This window comes from Anas acuta, chromosome 2, assembly GCF_963932015.1.
Source record: "Anas acuta chromosome 2, bAnaAcu1.1, whole genome shotgun sequence".
Lineage (NCBI taxonomy): Eukaryota > Metazoa > Chordata > Aves > Anseriformes > Anatidae > Anas > Anas acuta.
This window is the reverse complement of record NC_088980.1, coordinates 150,634,547-150,657,470: the sequence shown is the minus strand read 5'-3', so window position 1 is coordinate 150,657,470 and position 22,924 is coordinate 150,634,547. Positions and strand designations below refer to the sequence as shown.

The following is a 22,924-nucleotide window of genomic DNA, read 5'->3' as shown; positions in this document are numbered from 1 at the left end:
TTCTCTGCATTTTCTGCAGTTTTCACACTAATCTTAGTTTGTCGTAGAGTGACTCTATCTCTGACACATGCACTGTAATATCCTTTTGAAAACCATAATTAACAGAAGCTGCTCATTTACTTTGTCAAGTTCTTCTGCTGGTCTTGATACCCTTCTGCCATGACACACAAGGGGTGCAAACCAAGCAGTGTGGCTACCTCACTTCCCTCATTGTGTGCCCTGACTGAGCATGAGAAAACCGTAAAGCAGGAGACCATCAGGAAGGAAGTTGTGAAGAAACCTTCTGTGCTTGATCTGAAATGCCTCTGGTAACTAGCAAGGGGAGCTGAAGAGGAAAGAAGTCTTTCTGCTGGCCTCCCACCCCCTGAGCAAGGCTTCAGCCAGAAGACTGACAGCCAGCATGGCTATTAGGTAGCTGTCAGTCCTTGTGAGCGACTTGACAGGTTGGGGAGGCCTGTCTTCAAAACTGACGGCTTCTGAAGGCACAACATGTTGAAGGAGATAAAACACTGCAGGGAGCAGCTGAAAGGCATTTGCAGGCTCTCCAAACAGCATGACAGCACCTAGTCCCTCCCAGCAGTAGAGCTGGCTACAGTTTCTATCACTAAGTGACTTAATGGCTGAAGAAACTGTGGCTTCCAGCTCATTTTGAGGCTGGCACAAAGGCAGCATGGTGTGGGCATATGCAGAAATGTCCATACACTGTCAACCTACAAGAAGTCCAATGCAAACCCATAAGAAGGCCCAAACAGCAATCCTTTACAGCTGCATTTGCATATAGTCCAGTGTCAGGCAGCTCCAACAGCCCCATGGCAGGGCCCAGCTGAGCCCAGCCCCAAGCTGGCGGCACCTCGGGGAAAACAGATTTCCGAAAGGGCAGAGTGGGCACAGGCCAAGGAGGAGGCCCAGGGCGAGGGAGAAGCAGCAGAGGGCCCAGGCCCCAGGAGGAGGAGGGCAGGAGGGGCTCCAGGTCCACAGGCAGCAGGGATTCCCCAGCAGCCCTGCAGAGCCCCCGCTGGAGCAGATCTCCAACCTGCAGCCCGGGGAGGGCCCACGCCGCAGCAGGGGGACATTTCCTGAGGGAGCTGCAGCCGTGGGGAGCCCCTGTGGGAACAGGGTGTTTCTGAAGGGCTGTAGCCTGGGGCAGGGCCCCTGCTGGAGCAGGGCCATGGGTGAGGAGGAAGGGGCTTCTGAGAGGGGCTGGGGGGACTGCGTGCAGCCCCGTCCCATCCCGTCCCATCCCATCCCATCCCATCCCATCCCATCCCATCCCATCCCATCCCATCCCATCCCATCCCATCCCATCCCATCCCATCCCCTGCGTTGCTGGGGAAGAGGGGTCAGGATGAAAGAGAAACATTGAACATTCAGGAGTTGGACTCGATGATCTTTGCGAGTCCCTTCCAACTTGGATATTCTATGATTCTATGAAGAAAAGTGGATGTGCTTAAATTGTTTTTGTTTCTCACTATCCAAACCTATCTTAACTGACAATTATATATAAATTACTGTACCCCAAATCCAGTCTGCTTTGCCCTTGATGGTAATTGTTAAGTGATCTTCCTGTCTTTATTTTGACCCATGACTTTTTTTATCCTGTTTTCTCCCCAGTCCTTTTGAGGAGTGCTGGGCGAAAAAATGGCTGAGGGGAAGTTTGGCACTTAACCAAGGTTAACCCACCACAAGCCCATAGGTTTTAGTGAACTTTTTCAAAGTCCATGAAAGATAATAGCATCCCCAAAAGACCTCTCCAACTCAGGACCTTGCACAGATTAGGAAAGTCAACACTTAAGTCACTGAAGTCAGCAAAGTCACATTTGATTGACCAAAATATGCATTCTAAATCATCCCCCTAGTTTTTATCTTCAACAGGAAGCACACAAGAATGAAATGAAAATAAAATGACCAGATTGCTAACAAACTGAAACTGTGACAGGAACAGCTCAGAAAAGATTTACTGAGAAGTCTTTTAGTCTGAAAATAATTGGGTGATGGGTCGGATCAGCAATTTCTAAAAAAGAGGCAAATGAAAGGCTGTGAAAAAAAGTATTTGGGGGTATAATTGCTGGAAAGTAAACATGGAGAAGCTAGTTTTCTAGGTCTTTCCTTTTAATTAGTTTATGGTTTCTTTTCTCATCCACATTTTATGGTCAAAGGTTTTTAGCATAGGAATGATGCAACACTAGTATATTTCCTGTTACCCTTTCTGACCTAAGTAAATAGTTAAAACAGTGTGGTCTTCTGTATTTTTTCAGTTACAAAAAATAGCTGATGGAGACAAATATCTCTTTAATGGAACCCCTTTTATTTACAGAAACGTAGCACAGTAACTGTGATTGTCATCTTTTTCTCCCCAGATCTTCTCTAGCAATACCCCTACCCAACAAAGTTGTCTCTGGGTCATAGTACCAGGTCATAGGCCAACTCTTTCTTCCTTCCAAATCTAGTATTTTCATTCTGGCTGTTCTCTTCACTTGAGGCCTCTTTTGGCTTCCCAGAGCCTGAAAAACCATAATGAAAAATATAGAATTGATCCTCATTGTTCATGCATGCTTTACAAGTGCCTTTGCTTGGGCCAATGCTTTATGCTTATGCTTGAAATAAAGGAGCTGTCATTGTTGCTAACTAGCTGCGTAAAAAAAGCCTTATGAAATCTCAAAACCCTTGAAAGAAGAGCAGTGGCTGTATGGAATCTGTAACACTATTCTTTCTTGTCTTTTTTATATACATATTTTTTTAACATAGTCTTAAGGTGCACACATTATACATCAGAACATAATTAACTTACTGTTCCTCTTAGGACTTAAAAAATAGCTGTTGTGAGTGGCTGGCCATGCTCCAAGTACTTCAGTAATATTATTCGTCTACCCAGGAGCATCTTGAAAATTTGATTGCAATTAATAATTTCACAGAAATGGTTCTCACTTTGTTAATGGTTGTCTTGTTCAGGGTTCACTCAGATCTCAGTGGCCTGCCTGAGGTCTGCAGCACTCAGTACCTGACTGCTAACTGCTATGCTCAGAACAGATAAGTTTTCTTTCTCATCAGAAGTAGAAAATACTGATTTAATGATCAACAGTAACTTAACAAGAAGTGTAAAACACACTCAAGTTCAGTAGTCTACCAATGGCACATGAACACAAGTTCATGAACAGACTCTGGAGGTCACTGCCAGAGAATCCTGTAGATGCTACAGCTGATTGCTACACTTCCAGACATAAAGACGTGCCTCCAGCTCAGGAAGCCCCTGCACTGCAGAAGAATGGATAGTACCCCTATATATTTGCCTTGCTTTTTACTCTGCACTTAGCATCTACTACTGGTCTTTACCATGAGAGAGTGCTCATGCAGATGGACCTTTCTTTGAATGTCGTATGGTGACTTTTCATATTTAGGTAAGCGAACTAACATCTCTGACCCTATAGCTATAGAACTGAACTAAAGAGGGCCACTGCAAACCTCAAGCATTGCTGTGCAGTCATCTATTTGCTGAACAGTAAAAGGTTAGCCTGAAAGCAACAGATGGATAAAGCAAATACTTCACACGCAGCATATGACTTGTGTGAAGACATCACTGGAAATAAAAGGATACAGATTCCTGCATTAGAGATTGTCTGTAATACAAATCTCTCCCAGGTTTTCAGGGTTTTCAGTGCATAAATATCAGGTCTGTGGTTTAGAGGGGAAAGAAAAAAAAAAAAAAAGCCACCCCAAACTATAACTATATTCACAAGAAGGTATTTGCCATCCCCCTTTTGGCAATGGCAAAAAATGTGGTTTATGGTCAGTTGCTGCTAATGCTGCTATCCTGGAAATAAAGAACTGAAACTTTTTATATCCATGGATTTAAGCCAAAGCCTCCTTCTTCATTTCAGCTGTGTTGACATTGTTTTTGTTGGCACTCCCAGCACATATGACTGAGCTGCTGTAAAGACTCACTGCCAATACCTCCTGAGAGGTATCCCTGGATGAATTTAGCTTTGTGCCTACTTTCAGGGGATCTCTGATTAACTCTATCATGTTCTTAAGCTCCAGCAAGGTTCCCCTCCAATGTGTTTTGGACATCTTTGCAGACCAGCACTTTCTTAGTGGCAATTTACTAACTAATCTTCCTACAAAATTTTAACTCTTCAGTACTTCCTCTTAATCTATGTGTCCCCCAGCAGGGAATAGGCAGATGTGTTGGCCAGGGTTTCAGCTGTACTGTGATTTATCTGTAACCTTGTGCTAATTACAATACAAGTAAGGCACACGTAACATGCAGAACTTGCAGTAGACACACACCATTGTTTTGAGACTTTTTTGATCTCCCTGTAGGCTTTCCTGTCTACTATTTTTCAGTAGCTCAAAATTTTAAGCAGAAAATCTCAGAACCTGCTGTAGTGTCAGGAATGTGCTATATTTTCCTGTGAAACATCTTGGATGTGTAGCACATCACAACTCACAATGTCTCTCAAAAGGAGCACACAGTGTTCACAAATGTGTGCTCTGTTTTGCTTAGGGAACCTGCCAGAACTCTGCTTACACATCATGCATAGAAAAATATTTTATTTCAGCCTTCTGTTCTAGAATTTCTTCCCAGGTAGGGGAGAGAAAATGATTCCTTATTATATATGTGTTTAGCTCTTTGGGATCTCTACTAAAACGATGATTTTAACTTGTTTAGAGAGGCTTTCAAATGACCAATGAATTTGCCAGCTTTGCTGATTTTGTTTTTTCAACTGTCATGTGTCCTGCAGCAATAAACTGATTAAGTTCCTCTGCTAGCCTCTGCCTTAGGACAAGAACTGTGATAATTAATTTAATAGGTGAGACAGCTGTGGGTTTTAGTTCAGCTCTGTGCTCTGCCAACAGTTGTTTTTTTGTTTTCTTTTTTTATCCTGAGGATGCTTCTTTAATACCATCAGTCCCTTGCCCTTCCAGAGGATGCAACATAGGACCGCACATATTTCTTGCCTGTGTGATTACTATGCAAACTCCCTAAGTGGGAAATCAGTTCACAAGTGTATACCCTAAGTTTAACCCTTTTACTTGCTAGAGCTTTTGTTTTTCATGTGTACACTGTTGCTTGACCTCACTTGAGGTTGTGTATTCAACTTAGAATTAGTAACTGTCACTTGCTTTTTTGAAGTGCCTCAATCCTCAGTCTCTCTCTGTAGTCTCACAATTATGCCCAAGTCAAATGAAAACTATCAAAATCATCAATCTGCTCCAATCATCTACTGGCAGAAATAAGATGAAGATGGTAAACTCTGGAAATAAGGGAATTTGCAAAAGTTTCCTGCCAATGAGAACAGAGAAGGACAACCCTGGCAGACCTCTGGCTTCTTTCCCTGTCTTCTGAATCCCTATTGAATCAAGAAGAACTAACTAAACAGATTATGTTAACGGAAATTATGTGTCAGCTTTTGATGTCATACTGAATGGATAATGGGATCACGTCAGAAGTACCTAGGGAGGGGTGAACCTGACCTTAGCAACAGTAGTACTAATGAGGTAAAAAACAAAACAAAACAAAAAACCAACAGGATATGACACAGAAAACAAAATAGACTATTATAACTGTGCTTCTGTGCAAGACTGCTTATATCCTATGTGCCATGAGTCATCCTTCAGAAAATAATATAAAGTGGCAGCTTTGAGGGGACAGGCAGGTGATGAGTGCTAAGAGGGAGCAACGGTAATATCTGAGTGATGAGAAAAATTGACATATTTGGGAGAAATGGCTTCAAGGTGACAAACAATGAGATGCAAAGTCAGAACTAAGTGGCAAGTAAAGATGAAACGTTGATTGTGGTAAGCACAAGTGAGAAAGTTGAACAGGCAAGTTTGGGGTGTTGAGCAGAGTTGAAACTGTTTTGGCTGGAGGTGCAGAAAGCAGTAGTTTTGCTGAAGGCATATTGATACCCAACATCAGATCAGTGTCCTTTCATCTGGGGTAGCCAGAGGGTAACTAGGGAATCTTGGTGTTTGTATGCCAGAAGATGGATCTGCTGCAAAAGTTGGGCTCATAAGAGCCTCAACAGACAAATCTGAGTGAAGAATAACAGAGGGAAAGAGCAGCTATTTAAATATTGTACTTTAATATCAACTTCTATTTAAATATGCACTTTCTCCTGACCTACTGACAATCTGAGGGAAGGGCTGGGGTTAGACCCTTGCCAAGACATCCTGGAAGTGGCATCTTACACATGCTGCCATTTCCAAGCTTATTTTGTTCTGTCTGTTCTGTCCCTTAAAGCAAAGTTACTGGTTTTTGTTTGTTTTGCTCTGTTTTGTTTCAAATGAGTAGGCTCCCTGTTTCTCCCCTCAGGTCCTGGAGAGATACTTGTGTCACTATTTACTTTTCCTCTTTTTTTTTGTTCTGAAGGAACCCAGCAGTTTTGTGACCAAGAACATCTGACACCTGAGTCATATTCAGATCATGTCCCATTTGACAGGGTAATATTGCTCAAGCTGAAGATGTACTCACATTTTCTCCAGCTGTTTTCAGAGTTTTCATGTTGCAGGAAGCATTTGATTGCCCCATTCTTTCCACTCTAGATATTTTCCTACTTGTACCAACTATGTGTTCTCTCTTAAATCACTTAGAGCCAAACTCCCAAGGTCTGCTTCATGCCTTGTCTAACTGATCAACTGTTGTAGTGCAATACAACTGATCTCAGCTAACTCATCCCAGAGCACCTATATCAATTGCCCAGCATGTGGACAACTTAATGTATTTTAGGTTGGGCAATCTTCCTAATGAAATAATTCTCAGGATGCAATGCTGTTGAAACACAGCATTTATCAGTGCTACCTAATTTCTTCTACAGTCAGGCCAAGAAGAAAGAAAAGTACTGGTTATGGACAAGGTAGAAGCTTTCAGTCACACTTGCATCTGTCTTCATACAGAATCTCCTGTCAGAGTTGTTTATTTTATTTTATTTTTTCTTTTCTTATGCCTTTTTGGGTGGCTTCAAACAAAATGAAGTCAGTTAATATGTCTGAGTGTCTATTTGGTGTGCTTTCAACCATTATGAAATTTATAGATGCATGCAGGAGAGTTGAAGGCTAGCATAGTTCATAAGGAAAGTTCACTGTTGGGTTTCTGCAGTGACATATCAGGATGAGATACACCCATTCCATTCCATCATCTTTCCTCTCTATATTATTTTAGGAAGCCAAGTAATATCATTGGTATGAAAAGACTTTGAGATTGCAACTGGAAAATAGGACAGCAGTCATTGAGAACTTGCTTATTATGGCATGAGAAACATTCTAAAAGGCGCAGCCTAGTAGTTAGCCCCTGCCTTTTTATATGAGGTTAATGCCTGTGCCAGACTGGGATGTTTCTCACAGAACTTTTTTCTCCCTTTAATTTATGAAGAGCAATGGCTCTTAATGCCATTCATCTTAATGGCCTAAACACCTCCAGTACGAGGATGAGAAGAACTAAAGAACTACTGTACCTGAAAGCAGAGCCCAATGCTGTAAATTTTTGAGTCATATCTAGTCCTCCTTAGCTAAAAGAATAATGGAAACAAAGTCACATCTCAGAGAAAATGACATGAAAACCACATGAAAATGCCTTTAGGATGTAGCTTTGCAGTCTAGCTGTGGGAAGATGTACTTTTCATAGAGAGGATAGTGCCTGTGCCAAAGTGTCCTGAGGTGCTGACTTCTCTTATAAACAGTGGGATGGGGAGTCATAGGATCCATTGGTTCCCAAGTATCCAGATGACTGAATAGATTAGTCAGACAACTCAAAGAGAAAAAAAAAAAAAAGAATTTCAGGAAGATTCTCTGCTAGAGGAATATTGGAGGGTTGGAGAGTGATGAACTATGCAACTTCTTAGATAAGCTATTGAAACTGGCTGGTTTGGGTTCGAAAGACTAAGGACTTGCCCTGGTTTTATCTGGGACAGTTAATTTTCTTCCTAGTATCTGCCATAGCACTGAGTTTTTGACTGAGGATGAGAATAATGCTGATAACACACTGATGTTTTACTTGCTGAAGAGCAGTGCTCACCCAGAACCAAGGACTTTCCAGCTTCTTGTGCTGCCCTGCCAGCGAGGGTCTCTGGGTGCACAGGAGTATGGAAGAGGACAGAACCAGGACAGCTGGCCCAGATGGACCAAAGGGCTATTTCATACCATGTGATATTGTGCTCAGCAATAAAATCTGGGGTAAAGAAGGAGGAAAGGGGGACACTGGGAGTGGTGGCATTTGTCTTCCTAAGCAACTGCTACATGTGATGAGCGCTGCTTTCATAGCAGCACCTGCCTTCTGATGGGAACTAGTAAAAAAAAATCCTAGTTTTGCTTTCTTTGCACATGCAGCTTTTGCTTTGCCTAGTGAACTGTCCTTACCTCAACCCATGAGTTCTTGCGCTTCTACCTTTCTGATTCTCTCCATGGAGAGAGTGAGTGAGCAGCTGTGTGGTGCTCAGATACCTGCCAGAGCTAAACCACAACAGGACTAAACAATTGCTAACCAGCCAGCATTTGCTGAAGGTCTTTGATAATCCATTTACAAAGACCAGATAGGTGATGTTTGAAACTACTGTGTACAAGGTGTGTCACCTTGTGTGAGCTCCATCATCAGCAAACAACCATGATTTATTGGCATTTCTGCAGCGATTGCCACAAATTTATTCAAATGACTCAAAGAACACTTGTCAAATTCTAGCCTTAGTACCTCATTTTAAAGCTGAGTAGAAGTATTGATGTTCCTGGCCAGCCCTGGGTGTAACTTCTATTATTCTCCATTCCCATCTGGTTCTTATCTCTCCTCCTCACACAAACCCTCCCCATACATACACCAACCTATAAAATGCGATCAACCCTCAACAGGAAGGGCTTGTTGATGAGTCTTTGTGCAATGGTATCAGTCTCTCAAGGTGTAGAGTAGGCTTCTTGTCCAAATGCCACAATGCTGGCTAGGAGTGTGGTCGTCACATCAGTGGGAATTTCCCTGGGATAAGAGTAGCTGTGAATCTCTGTTATTTAAGGTATTCTGTGCATGAGCAGTGGGAGAGCTAGAAAGAAGTCAAAAAGAGGTCACAAAAAAAAGTCAAAAGTCAAAAAATAAGTCAAAAAAAGGTCACAAGATCCTTAACTTTCCTGTAATTCCAGTGTGCAGTTATGCACTTAAAAAGATCCTATAACAAGCTTACAATACCAGGTCACAACCCTAAGCAGTCACCTTGTTATACAGTTTTCTTTGCATTCACACACCAAATATACACAATCCCTTCCTCAACCCTTGTAATTCTGAGAGATGGAAGTGTCTCCAGTGCCATGTGGGATAAAAACATCTTATTTGGCTGGATGGTCTCATTCAAGGGTTGTGGTCAACAGCTCGATGCCTAGGTGGAGACCAGTTAGGAGTGGCATCCCTCAGAAGCCTGTATTGGCATTTTTTAACACCTTTATTTGTGGTTGTGGATGACATTAAGCTGAGTGGTATGGTTGATATAGTGGACAGAAGGGATGCAACCTGAAGGGATGCATCCTAAAGGGACGCCAGCCAAAGAGATTTTAATAAGCTTGAGAGGTGGAAATTCGACAAGGACTAGTACAAGGTAGTGCACCTGGGCTGGGGAAATCCCCAAAATGAACACAGGCTGGGTAATGCGTAGGTTGAGAATGGTCCTGTGGAGAAAAACTTGGGGGTGTTGGTGGACAAATAATTTAAGATGAACGAGCAATGTAGACTTGCAGCCTGGAAGGCTAACCATATCCTGGGCTGCATCAGTAAATATAGGCCAAGCCTCAGCACGTCGTAGTGATTTCTGTCTCCTTGCACTTGCCAAGGTGATGACACACCTTTTTCAAACATTTTACCAGTTTTTATATTTCTACACTTGTTCAGGGTGAAGTTCCAAAGCACTGGAAGTGCCTGCTACTCTAGGTGTCTGCCCATATCCTCCCTACCACTCATAACTGTCCTGCCTGGGAACAGATCTCTGGGTGGCATTCTTAAACAGTTGCTTAACCATAAAAAAAGAAACACATTCAGGAGATGCAGTAATAGGAACATGTTCCTTTGAATGTCCCAAGGATATTCAAATTTCTCAAGAGCTTTTGGAACTAGCCTGGAGGAGAAGGGGGACGTGAAGGAAAAAGGGAGGGTGAAGAAGCAGGGAAAAGTGTCCCCCATTGTGTTCCGCATAGACTGGCCCCCTTGAGGAGAAAAGGTAAGGAGTGTCACTATTAATAGTTCCTGAAGTATGGAGATGACAGCAATGCTGAGTACCAATACCAAATTATTCTCATGACCAGTAATTTTATCATATCATAAGCCTCATCTCTTGATCCAATCTCTGCTTCACTGTTTACTAGCAACAATGTCATCTGAGGGGGCATTGAGAGCCTGGTGAGAAGACTGAACTAACACATACAATTTGATTTTTCTCTCATTACTTCTGCTTAGAAGAAGAAAAAGCTTGAAGAACAAAATGTGTTTCCATCTGCTTGAGATCAGCCTCAGAAAGGTGTTATAAAGTAGGTCATTTTTATTACCACATTTTTTAGGGAAGTCTCTGTTAATTTGGGGTGACGTCCTCCTTTGGTGTTATTTATGTTACTGAGTGCTTTGCTTTGAAGCCAAAGCGAGGAAGAATAATATGTTTTCAATGTCTGCAAATGTCCTAGACAAAGTGTTTAAACATGAAAGCATTGTGTCAGTGAACATGATGTGAAAACTTTGCTTAAATTAAGTCCATAAGTCCTCTTACACCTGTGTAACATTTGTCAATCGGGAGTAAAGGAAATAAAGGAGGGGCACAGAGGAGAAGAAGGTGGTAGGAGGGAAATATTAAACAGTACATGAGAAAATTTCCTTTATCCTGAAAGAAGAGGAAGTGTGCTTAAAAACTGAGTCACCTTTGAGAACAAAAGGTGGGGCTTCACCGAGGAAGTATATGGGAAAGCAAAAATGATAATGAATACTTAAATGTTTTTGATACCTAAATGGTGCTGCCTGATATCACAATCATTTGTCCTGAGGCCCGTGGTGGTTTAGTTCTTTCTACCATGGCTGGAAAAGAGACAGACTTCTAGAGCTCCATAGTCTTGACATTGCCAATATCTCTTACTAAGCACTTTTGTAAGAAAACACATCTTGATCATGTCCTGTCTTTTTCTGCTGTCTTGCTGTTGCTACTTTACTTCAAAGATTATTGACATGTGCTGTTGCAGGATATTTCAGTGGATATATAGAGTTAGCACCTACTTTAATCCCCTCAAAGACAATGGCACCTTTCCTGTTACTAGGACAGAAGATATAAATACCAGCTGAATTAGCTGCTTAGTGCTCCAAAATCTGCTTTTCTCATTGCCAAGATTGTCTGAGGTACTTCAAGAAGTCATTCAAAATAAAATCTTATTAGCTACACAGAAATATAGACCTAAATTAGCGTCTGAATTTCAGACTACTTAGCATCTCAAAAAGTAAGTGTCTGAGATGTCCTGAAATCAGGTTAGTTCAACTCCACATCCCTACCCCCAAAAAATTAGATTCTGATATCTGCCAAAAGATTATTCCATATGTTGCCTCTACAATATTCTTGACTGTGGTTTTTATTATTCCTTATTATTTAAAAAAAAAAAAAAAAGAGTACTTATCTGTAAACTGTACTGCTGTTAGGCTACAAAATTACTGAAACTGCAACTAGCAAATTTCATCCAGCCATGATGTTCAGATACAGATCTAGCAAACAAACTTGAAAGTTGTGTATGGAAGATACTGGCAGCAATTCTCAATATTTTTTGCCACCCCACCAGTAGGAAGAATTGTTATTTTCCTCTTACAGACTTAGTAGAGAGATCCTTAAAGTGTTACACAAAACCATAGTCATGGGCAGGACATGATCAAGAACTGAACCTAACTTCCATGAGGTCAAAGTTAACACAATATGAAGAAAATGCAAGAACTTCCTCTCCACAAACCTTCCCTTCCACTGTGTTCATGATTGTTTCCTTTTCTCAAGTATATGGAACAAAGATTTCAAGTTACAGTTTTGTAAGTTTCTATTCTGTTGTTCCAAAACCATAACTCTGTTTCTGGAAAGTCACAAGAGTCAGTAACTTTGGTATTTAAGCTTGTTGTTGTTTTTTTTGGTGTTTTTTTTTTTTTTTTTTTTTTTTTGGTTTTGTTTGTTTGTTTGTTAGTTTTAATACAAGCTTGAAAGATCAGTGGCAAATTTTGTGAACACTTTCTTGCTTTATTAGTTCTCCTAAATGCAAGAATATCTTACTTAAATAGAATATATTTCTGCCTTGCATCCATTTACTGAACTCTTTCTTCTCAGTTTTTCCTAAATGCATTCTTCCTAGTTTTCTGAGAAGAGGTGTTTGTTGTGGTTTTGTTGATATTGTTGTTTGTTGTTGTTGTTGTTTTTCCAAACTCACTTCAAAATCTTTGATTAAGGTGTACACAATATATTTAGGTGGCTTTTCCACACAAAACAATTAGTTTGTCTGTAGCGAAACATTTTTGACTACAGAAATGAGAGTAAGACTATAGCTGTTCATTCTATGCCTAGCAAACAGAAAATGCAGCCCTGCTGGAAGCATAACACTGATTTTTTCATTAATGTACAAACTGAAGGTGAAGAGATATTAAAAAGCAACAGGAGGCAAAAATAGAAAGTTTTTATTATTATTATTTGTAGCCATATGCCCACCTTCCTGATCATAACTTCACAAATCACCACCTAGCTAAATATGGAAGGAAAGCAAAGCTCCCCTCTGAGAAGAAGGAAGAAAGATGGGCAGAGACCAAAGACCACCTCTGAAAAATGCCTCCAGGCTTTCATTCTATGTAGTCTTCTTCTGCCTGATGGCTTGTAGTTAGCTATGTTTGTTAGTGAGCTTCACCTTGAACATCCAGTGATAATTCAAGCATGGTAAAAATGAAATCTTTCCTGCAGTGCGACAGCAGGGCTTTCTGCAGGCTTCAGAAGTGGCAGTACAGCCTGTGCTGCTGAGATCTTATTTCAAGGCCTCCTGTTGCTACATGACACAAAAGAGAATTTTGTGATTTCTTCCCTTGAGCAGTTCCTTGCTTTCTCTATGCTTATTCAGTAAGCTTGAAAAATGAAGGAAACCTTGGGTGGATGGGCATGGAATGTACATGCTACCAAAGATCACTTGATGACTGATACAACAGCATGTAAAGGTGTATTAATAAATTTTCACTTGTGATTTTATTCTTTAATGGTAATGATGCAATTTCTCACAATTACATTTATTTGTGCCTGTGCATCAAAATATGACATTATCCCTTGCTTCCCTCATATAAGCAGTTCTAACAATAACTTAGATCAAAAAAACGAGCTGCACAAAATTTTGCTTTTCATCATCTTTTTGGATTTGTGTCATCACTCTGTGCCAGGAGGTGGTGCCACAGAGCAGAAAACAGTTTAGGTATGGTCCGGCATGCACACGTTGCAAGATAAAAGGATGAGGATATGATCTTGCCCTCTTCCAAAGTCTAGTGAGGGTCATAGCTGAGGCCTGACACAATTCAAATATCCCAGGACAGAAAGCCAATATCTGTTTTTTTATTTGTGTTCCCTTCAGACTAGTTTTTCATTTTTTTTTATTCAGACATTCTACCAGAGAAGAATTCCCAGCCTATATTCCCAACTTCTCCCCATTTTGTTGGATGAGGATTCCCCCATCTTTCCATTATAAACTGACTCTGTAAAGTTGTGACAGATCTGTGACATGATCCATCTCCTCTACTCTTTTCTTTGCTTCTTCCTTATTTTCAGCTCTTATGTAAGAATGTAATAGACATTTCATTTACTCAGTGCTCAATAATTATAAGAGGCATTTGGAACACGGAATGGACAGTTCCTTTTAATTTTATTTCTACAGGGATCCTGCATGTAACCATATACGGAGAAAGTGACTCCTTGGTACGCCTCCAAATAATTCCTTCTTGAAAGATGTGTTCCTCCTTTCAAGTCACACAATAATTGCTAAACCACTATTTTGAATAATTTTAGGTGAGGTGTGTTTTACAGGATCATTTGCTGCTAAGGCAAGTGGATATTAGTGTGTTCCTGAACCTACACATGTGGCTTTAACCACTACCCTTGTTTAATGTTTTGAAGTCATATGCTTTCAAATGAGTTGGTTTCCAAACCAGTTTCCCCACTTCTTGTTTTCAGTATCTTGACTATGAACTTGATTTAACCTTGTTGCTATCTTCGTTCTGTTGCGTGGCAACATGTTGGTTCTGTTTATTTCAAATACCTGTTTCCTCTGTACCCCTTCTTTCATGTCAGGCTTACTCAGGGATATTTATGCTCTTTCTAGATCTTCTTACCATCTGCACTTTGCCTCTCATTTCAGGACCTGCTTTTTGTTCACTACCACTCTTCTTGAGTTTCATTTGCACTTCACTGCCTTGAGTCTGTACCTGATCTCTTTAGGCTATCCTAACTGCTATGTTTTGCCATTGGGTTGTGAGGTCTTTTCCACTAGTCTCAGACCTGCTCAGCTCTGCAGCATGACCTCAGGCCCTTCCACAAATCTCTTTTCTGTGATTTGCCTTAGAAGTGAGCCTTGCTCATATAAAAAGTGCCTGGTTAGTGAGAGATATGCCTTTACTCCTCCAAGGGACAAGGTATCCCTTATACGCCTCCAGGGTAACTCTGAAGTCTCATGGAAAGATTGACTACTCCCTTTCAACTGATTGCTGTACTGCATGCACTGCTCATCCCTCCCTTGGGAGTGGGGCACAGCACCTTGTTCCTGAAGAAGAGGACAACTATGGAGGGTTTCTACTGGTTTTAATAGTCTATCTTGGTCTCTTTTCATTGGATTTCCTGGAGATTCTCAAAGTTATATCTAGGGCAGTGTAACATATCCAGAAATACTCCATGTGTGGATATCAGCAGGCAGAGAACAACCCCTGCCTGTACCATAGAAATCTCCTAGCCGTGAAATTGGGTGGCCACATCCAAACTGCCTGCTGGAGGTAGTGTCTGGCTAGTACTAATTTCCAAACAGGAAGGTGTTTGGGAGAGTACCAGTTTGCTTGGGCCGAAACCATAGCAGACACCAGTCTGTCAATTTAAGAATGTAAACAAATATGTTACAGTGTTCAAGAACATTTCCTCATACTGTTGAATTTCGTACCAGAGCCTGAGAAGTCCAGTAGGAATTCACAACTTTTAAAATCTCTTGTCTTTATTCAGCCTTGAACTGTTTCTGGAGTCTCTTCAGGATGTCTTGCATGCCAGTTCTATAGGCCAAGATTCTCTTCTGGACGTTACTTCCTCCAATAATACAAATGTTGTCAGATATAATCTTAGTGTTTGGGAGATCCAGGAGAGACAACTGTTACTTTTATCAAGTAGCATCACACGGTCTTATCCTTCCTGTGGTGTATATCCAGTAGTACCTGCCCCATTGGGCATATGCCAGTGGAACACTGACATCTAACAGAACATACTGATAAGACTGGGTGTATTCACAGTTTCTGATAAAGTTTATTACCTGTATTAACATTCATATCTACAGCAGCTTTAAGTCAATTCAGATATGATTACCCCCTACTTTCTTACGTTGCAGTGTTACCTTGCCTCTGTGCTCCTGTCAGCTCCTATTCTATTGAAACCAGCAAGTCACATGGATTCATATATGTCAACAAGCTCAGACTGACAAATTTCTCACTCAAATTTGCCCCTGTTCTAGATGCTTATATGCCAGGAGAAGGTCTGGTATCCTTCTGAACTTTTCGTGGACTGAGACCATTAGAATATGCTATAGTCATGCCACAGATCTTTCCCCATCCTCTAGAAATCTCCCTGTGTTTACAACCACTCTGTGTGATCCTCTGGGTTTTCTTCTGGAAATACTTGGGTTCTGGAATATAACAGATATTTACATGATGCTGCCTTGTTTCACATGGAGATGTTTCATTCAATTCTGAACAGATCAGACCCTGTTATAAACAGCTATAAACTATATTAGTGCAGTACTCTACCCAGGATAACTGTTCCTGCTGAGAACCATACTTCATTCAGTGTTCCTAAAATCTCCATGGCCCTACATGGATGCCTGGAATCTCCTTTCTGCCTTTCGTGGTGCCATCATTGTCATACATACTAGACCATCCTCAGTCAATTTGCTTGTCCTGTGTGCCCCACTGCTTTAGTCTGGTGCTTGTATTCTTATTCTTGCAGTGTACAATGGCTGTCTTTGTTTTGATGCCTTCCTCACAGATGCTTATTGTACTTACTATTAGCTGGCATTTTTTTATGGTTGCTCTGATCTGATCTGCTAGAATCAAGAGTTCCAGTAACAGGCCCATATCTACTTTAATATCTTTGCTCTTCAGAACAAGCATTTATATTCCTTTTGCTAGTTTGTTTCCTTCCAAATAAAACAGTATCTCCGAATAGCTTTGCTCCATCTACATTCACAGTATTTATCAGATATGCTTATCTACTATGCCAGTAGCTTGGACATTATTCATATCTTACTTATTTCTTACCATTTTTCTTTGAACCTTTAGCTGTCTTTTCTTTCCTTTTTCTCTCCATGATCATTGTTGTATACTCTCTATCCTAATTAATATGCTTGTGAGAAGTTTTGGTCTTGAAATCAATGAATCCCAGTAATCCAGGATTTCATTGTACTTGTTTGCTATACTTTTAGATGCTGCTTTGCTACATTAAGTGTAATTGCATTATGATGTGCAACTACCTCACAGATTTTGTAGTAAAAGTAAATGTCTTCCATAATCCAGTACTGACTGTGCACAATGTGGTAGTGCCAGGTCTTTATGGCATCTGGCATGTTATTTCTTGGGGAAAGGACAAGGAACTAGGTACCTAGTGCCTGTCATCCCAGCATAAAAGAATTAACAAAGAAAGGTGTAAGCCATGAACAAAAAGCAGGAGACATGTGGCTTGACTCATTCTCTACCAGAAGAATTTGTGACACACATATATAGCACCTCACACATTGGCCCACTGATTTTGGATGGCCGTAAATGGTTGCAAATATTGACTCTACCAAATTCTCCTTTCAAGTGCTCTGCATGGCCCAGTACTTCCCCTTGCATGTATGAAAGCTCCTTGAGTACCAACTCTTTCTGAAAATCAGAGTTTATTTTGGTGCCTGTCAGTGGATTTTATGAGCTTGGCTCTTAGCACCATTTCTTCTGCTCAGTGATGTATGGAGCAGTCCTATGGGGCAGCTGGGCTGTCAGGTTCCATTTCTGCCGTGGCAGTTTATAATTAAGTGCATTTTCATGCAGATCATTTTTCTTTGGGCACAATCTGTTTCAGGCATAATCGCTCCTCAGAAATCAAATGCTCCCAAACCCGTGTAGCAATTAGAGTGACTGGTCATCTGGCACTTCATAGAGTTCATAAAGACATGGGGCAACTGCACATGAATTCTCCACTTATGCAAATTGGACATGCAGGGTTTTCATCCGTGATATCTGTTAAACCCTGAAATGCAAAATGGTGTAAATGCAGTCATTGGCTGTCAGCAGTTTGAAAACCAAATTGTGTGTTTCAATGCACGTAACACAAATGGAGAGAGGGAGAAGGCAATTTTAAGTTGGGCTTCGTGTTTCTTTGAAAAGTGCAGGGTAAGGGCAGAGTTGACTGGCCAGGCTCATGGCTGTGGCCCAGGTGGAAGAAATAAGAGGATAGGAGTGCATGAATAAGGATTATGAAGGATTAATGCCAGGATTAGGTAGCAAGTGTGTGTGGAACTGGTAGCAAGAGGGAAAGTTCAGGGGTGGGAATGTGAAAAACAAGTAAATGTGGTGGAAAACCGCAATTTTGTGCTGAGTTAAGTGAATAATGATGAAAAAGAGGATGGATCTTGTATTTGACAGCATCACAGAATAAATTTTGGTAAGTTCTTGCAAAGGCAAGAGTGCAGAAGAAAGACATGCACCTCAAACAAGGGAGCAGAAGTAATCACTCTGAGACGAGCAGGGCTATATAGCATTTCTGTCCACTTCACCTCCTTGACTCCTTTCTGCTGTTTAAAGAGAATAGAGTTAGAAACTTGTCTTGCTCTTCCCTATTCTACCAGTGCAGAATCTAGAGAATTTGGAAAAGGCAGTTTCATTATAACACCTTCCACTTGGTAAAGGGGACATATTTTGATAGGTCTTAGAGGCAAAATATAAGTCATAAATGCTTGAACAATACCATGCATTTCATGTGAATTACCCGAGCTCATAACTGAGGATAGAGGCAAATTGCCAGAGGTAGTTTTACAAATGCTGAGCATCCCAGATCCTGGTAGGAGCATAAAGAGATGGAAATATCTTCTAAATCAAAAGGGAGTAAGTGATACATGTGGTATCATGTTTCCCAGAAAGTTTCAGGGTAGTGTCTGGACTTGGCATCTCACTGTGATGTGAACAGGAGGAAGGTTCTTTTTCAAGCTTCTTAGTTTTCAGTGGAAAGGAAGACCAGGAAGATCCAATGTCAAAACAAGAGTTAAGTAGGATGGCAGTACGTTGACTGACTTCATTCTCTGCTTGCTCTGTGCACATTTAGTTGAGTGCAAGTGCCCTAATTACAGCCCCTCTTCCCAGCTGCCACAGCTGCAGTGAGGCAGGTGATGGTTATGCAAAGATTCCCCAGAGGTCAGAAAAGTAGGTTTGGTGTAGCAGAAACCCAGAAAAACAAGTACTGGACAACAACAAATATCTAAAATTTAGGCAGGTTGTTTATATTCATGATCCGGGTTTCCTTCACTGTCAGTGAAGAGAAAGGGAACTCCAGGGGGCAATTTTGCCAAATAGCTTCTCTTGCTAATTACTGATGAAAATTAGATGATTGTTTCACATAAATTGCCTGTTTTACAGGTGGCTGAAGATAGGTGAGATAAAGCCTCAGGTCTTGTCAAGATCCCAAACGTTTTCCTTCAGAAAGAAAAATTGCACAAGGGCATTTAGACAAGAACCAGGCTCTGACCTTTAATAGTAGAAATAAAACAAGTTTGACTCTGGAGTAGTTCTCTGTGCTCTTTAGAATAAAAATGCCCAGTACTTCACTTGCTTGTCTGCACAAACAGTCCCAGCAGTGCATGGTCTTCTCTTTATTTCCACCGATTGCATGTACACGTTCGTATTAAGGCTCTGTGATTGATAAGGCACACATGAACAACACTCAGCTACTCTTTTAAACAGGACAGAGTTTGTTCCTGGGCTTTCTGCAAATGTGTCTGACTAGAGTGAATTACACAAATGGACAGATTTACAGTCACCAGCTGACCACTTGTCTTTCCTTTCGGCCTGGTGATGAACTGCTTGAACGTGAATGCATGGAGAGACTCATAAGATATATCATACCAATATATCTTACACCCTGGCTCGCTTTGGGCTCATCAAACACTCTCCTCTCTCTTCTGGAAATAACTATACATGCATTTTGAAGGAAAAGCAATGACCATTCTCCCCAGACTAAACTATGAAAAATTATCTAGTAATTTTGCAATGCTGTGCAAAAATCAGAAGAAGGATTCTTCCCATCTGTGGGGTGACTAGATGTTTGGAAAAAGTGTCTCATTTATTATTATAGCTTGTGAAAGTAGGAAGGATTCTGCATCTATGAGATTTCATATCCAATAACCCCTAGATTACAAAGATTACCCTCATTTACTGAAATTTAGAGTAGACTTTCTGGAATTTCTTTTTGGTAGAAGCCTGGTCCTTATCCTCATTTATATTTCCAAAGTATACTTTAAAATTACCTCAATTAAAGTGGATTTAGCTAGGTCTTGTCTATTAAAAAACAGTAAAAAGAAATTCCTAATCCAGTGCAAGGAGCATCTCTACTAGGACATGTGCCTGTAGGGGGGATGTGTAGCTAGACTAGCACACATCTACTAGACCAGTGTGCGATATTCACTCTGACATTCCAGGTGCCTACAGGTGCCCAACCAAATCAAGTCTTTCACATTCCTCCTCGACTGGGTACAGGTTCAGTGGATGATGAGGATGTTAACACCATCTGGTTGTGCAGGCACTTCTGAGACAAAGTTATAGCTGCACTGACCTCCTTTTGGATAAAAGAGGTATCCACTCCTGTCTGATGTACTCACATCACTACGGTCAGATCTTCCATTTGGACATGCATAAAACCCCATGTGGTACCGAGATACACAGAGACAGCAGTCAAAATCAAACAGACTGCCATTGGAAATCTGTTATTTCCTTTTAAGCAAAATTGTAATAAAATGTTTGTTAATTCATGGCTACAATAACAGAATTGCCAAAAGATAAAGGGCAAAACTCTAAAGTAAATTATTCACAAGCAACACCCTCAGATGCAACTCTCTTGAGCAGAGATAATTTTCATGCAGTGTATTTTCTAGATTATGAAAAAATGAATTTAGTTCAGAGACACTACGTGGAGATTTTTTACTCCATCTAAAAAACCCTAAAAGTCTTCAGGTGGCATTAACTAAATGGATTCAAGCCACCACTATTATGAATTCTGCAGCATACGTGGCCATATAGAGATTTGCAGCAAAGTAAATGAGGTTTGAATTTAAGACTTATTATTTTTGATGCAGTTTGGTAACAGGGAAGGGCAAAGCAGATTAAAGGATGGGGAAAAGGTTTGGGGAGAAAGCTCTTGAGTTTTGTCAAGACCCTTCAGCAATCTGTTCCCTTCTTCCATCACTGTTACCTAATCCCTTTGGAACATGATTGTTCTCACACAGCTTCTGTCTGGTGAATTTATGGCATTATGAGGAAAAAAAAAAAAAAAAAAAAAGACTTTCTGATCTGATATGAGAAGGGAAATTCCACTTTCTCTATCTTGCAGCAGATCTGTTTAGGAGTTATGATGGTTATGCTGGCAGCTTTCTTCCTTTAAATATTTATTTTGACTAGCATAACTATACCCATGTATGGATACAGGTTTTATGGAATGGACATCTTGATCTTGTTCAGCATAATCCTTTATAGTACTGTCAAATAACTAATAACTTGTGTAAACTATATCTCAAGTGGAAAGTTTGCTTCTCTGACCAGAGCAAAAAAGGACTAGCAATAGTTTTCTGATGTAGGCAGATACATTTAGATATTTTTTTTCTGCTACATAAAAAAAAAAAAAAAGTCTCATAACACATTCTATTCTCCATATTTCCAAGTTTTTAGTTATATCTTGATCTGATTTTATCTGAGCCTTGCTACATGTTCAAAACCCAACAGCATCTTCTTCCCAGAACTACCTGAGCAACTCTATACCCTGTTCTGTCTACAACAGAACATCTCTGATATGTGTTCTCCTCTCAGTTTAAGCTTATTTTTCTCCCTGTACTTTCTCCACTGCTAAGGGGCCTTTGACTACAGACCCTGCTCTCCAGCATGTCCCCTCAGCTATGATTTCCCCAGCTCCAAAGCCCAAGAAAGTCCTCTTCCCAGGCAAGGGCAAACCCCTCCGTACCTGTCCTTTAGTCCCAAAGGGAAGCTCTCAGCCTTTTCCGAGCCAACACAAAGTTTGATTACCCCTAGCACTAGCTGCAGGCCTGACTTTCTGCATGTCCTAATGTATCACTGGTAGCTGGGCATGCAGGACAAAACAGGAGACTGGAATGAATAGTCATTTCCTACACCCCCCCAAAAAAACAAGGTACACCAAGGAACAGCACTTGAGACTGATTCGTTGGATGAACTGGCCTGCCAGCAAGAGATAAAATGGGAACAGAAGCAAGCAAACAGCCCCAGTGCCTGCACACAGCCTTACGGCTCTGTATCTGCCTCTGACAGGGACCTGCAGGCTCCTTTATAGAGTGGCAATATTTTTGCAGTTTGTCATGACAGTTAAGTGTTCTCAAACAGAGAGCACGAATTACACAGGCACACACACTTCGCCCTCACTGATCTCGCTGCAACAGCACCGCTGAGTAAGTAGATAGGACACTCCATTCTGTTGCCACGGAACATGAATAAATGTCATTGGTTTCAATGGAAGCTATTTGTATCCTGTAGCAGGAGAATAGCACCCCGGTATCGCTGCTGCTCTCTGTTTGGCTCTCAGTAGCTGGATCTCTGCAATAATAGCAGGGCTGATCCTGCTGCCAATTTTCCCTCTGTTTTTGTTGTGCTGTGCTCTGCTTTTATTGAGTCGATCACTGGCTATTAGGGAGAAGCTTTCCCTCTGGCCTGTTATTCCATTATTGTTCATTATGAGTTTTTTTGCACTTTGGTGCCAGCCTCTGTCAGAGTGGAGGCTCTGGACCCAAGGGACCCTGGGAGTTCAGGATGCACAGAGAACTTGGGGCTGCAGCACAGGGAAAGATGCAAATGCAAAAAGCAAGGGCAACACAACAGGCCCACCCAGCTGCAAGAAATACCAGCCCTGCACTTTGCTTACCCTCACTGCTGCAGCTGACAGAGGAGAACCTCATGTTCCATCGGGATCCCACAGCCTCAGAGTTTTCCAGTCATTTCCACTTCAGAGTGCTGCATCCCCAGCTCTGGTTTCAAAGTTGTCCCAGCACGCAAGTCTGTGCTAATCAGTTTTAGCAGGTCCATCATTTGATTGGCTTCAAAGCTGGGCGCCCAGTTGCTGTATCTCTTACAAGATAAGGCAGGCCAGCTGGACAAGGGTTGTTTTCCCTGCCTTTAGTTTGTGCTTGTCCTTTGCAGGCAGGTCAGAGATGAAAGTCGATCTGTTCTATGTAACATTTGTCTGATTTCTTTCAGTCACTGTTGGATTAGCTTCTCACATCTTTGTCCAGAAAATATTTTTTTCACCACCCTGTGACAAAACCTCTCCTTGCCTGGTATCACATGTCCATGCTGAAGGATTGTTGCCTTTGGTTTTTGTGTGTCTAAGGTTAACCAACACTGATCTGCCATGGAATTTACTCTCTCCAAAGGGGAACAAGAAAACAAAATCCCGTACAAAAAGTACAATCTCCAGAACAA

General features: G+C 41.2%; 1 long non-coding RNA gene across 2 annotated transcripts in view; it reads right to left on the bottom strand.

The window, feature by feature from the left end:
• Positions 1-22,635, bottom strand: part of LOC137851510 (uncharacterized) — a 41,705-nt gene extending 19,070 nt beyond the window's left edge. Inside the window, exon 1 of one of the 2 annotated variants that reach the window (XR_011093253.1) lies at positions 22,368-22,635. This is a non-coding gene — a long non-coding RNA (uncharacterized lncRNA). The remainder of the gene's footprint in view (positions 1-22,367) is intronic. The other variant, XR_011093254.1, reaches the window with a different exon arrangement.
• Between the last annotated feature and the right edge of the window lie 289 nt (positions 22,636-22,924).